Genomic DNA, 1,361 nt, shown 5'->3' with positions numbered 1-1,361 from the left:
TACCCTGGCTTTCTCGGCAAATTATTTTTGGGCCCTGATGAAGTATTTGCGTAGTACAATTTAACACTTGAATAAGCCCATTTATTTCAAGCGACGTATGGTTGAATAAATATTGTTGTACGCCGTGTGAGACAATATTCAAGCAATACCGCTATCTGGACGCCAGATATATTTATATATATATAAATGTCCTCATGTATAAAATCAGCTGACACACGAACGCTGACATTTCACGTGGAAGTGACTGTAAAATATATAGCTTCAGTCGAGTTTGGACCAGACAATCCGGTAATCAGCAATATCGGCGCTGTGCATTTGGGAACCGATGACATGCGTCAACCAAGTCAGCGAGCCTGATAAGCCGATCACCTCTTACGACAAGCATGGGCTACTGAAGACCAATTTGAATCCGGATCTTCATCGGTAACTATCAACAAGACGTATTCAGAATAGAAAAGTATTTCTTCACTATTTCACACCAACCGTCTCTGAAAATAAAGAACAGACAGCTCTCTCAATAATGCTATCCAACAGGTCTTCAACCTGTGACCATCCGGGGTAGAATTGATTTTCAGTTATTGCTGACTTGGTTGACACATGTTGGCTCCTAGTGATCAAGAGCATGAGCATCCTTCTACGAAAGTGGAATACGATTATATGTAGCAGGACCAGCCATAGCTGAGATCTTCACGTGGCCTATCGGGGGTTAGGAATTATCAACACTCACGAAATTATCTCTCTAAAAGTGTGCGAGTGATGAATTTGTCGGCATTTTGTGTTGTTCCTCTCTTTGCATTGCTCCCTCGTAACGAATAGTGAACTGTGTCAGTAGTTTAATGATAATTTATTAAAGATCGTTTTGTTTATTTTTAAGACATAAATTCTGCAAAACATCTCACAGAGTTGATCTGATGGTTTGATTGTGATCAGTATTGCACTGAGTATTATATGTTTGGGACATGTAGTTTTCGAGTTTTCAATTCATCGGTCTGCTTTTGAGAGCTGAGAGAGCTCAGAATATGTCAGTCCAGTTTTGATACTGTTATACAGGAGTTGTCTCCCTTACAGTGCGAATGACATACGTTCAGTCATTGAGTAAAACTAGATTGAACACACATCTGCATGATACTACTGCAATCCCATGTCAGGTTGTTGATGTAGTTTTGTATTTTAAATGTGCCTGTTATACAAGCAATTCTTTAGGTTAATAACAGCTAGTTACTGGTATAACCCTTTCTGCTGTAGGTATATTTTACAGCCGCTCCATGGAATGTGTAAGTCTTGACGATCACTCACTCCTATCCATCTTGGACACAAGGAACATTTCATCATTCATTCAAAACTGGAGTGTTAGTGGCGGT

The sequence above is a fragment of the Haliotis asinina genome, chromosome 13 (assembly GCF_037392515.1).
Source record: "Haliotis asinina isolate JCU_RB_2024 chromosome 13, JCU_Hal_asi_v2, whole genome shotgun sequence".
In the NCBI taxonomy this organism is placed as follows: Eukaryota; Metazoa; Mollusca; class Gastropoda; order Lepetellida; family Haliotidae; genus Haliotis; species Haliotis asinina.
Note: the sequence above shows the minus strand (reverse complement) of the source record.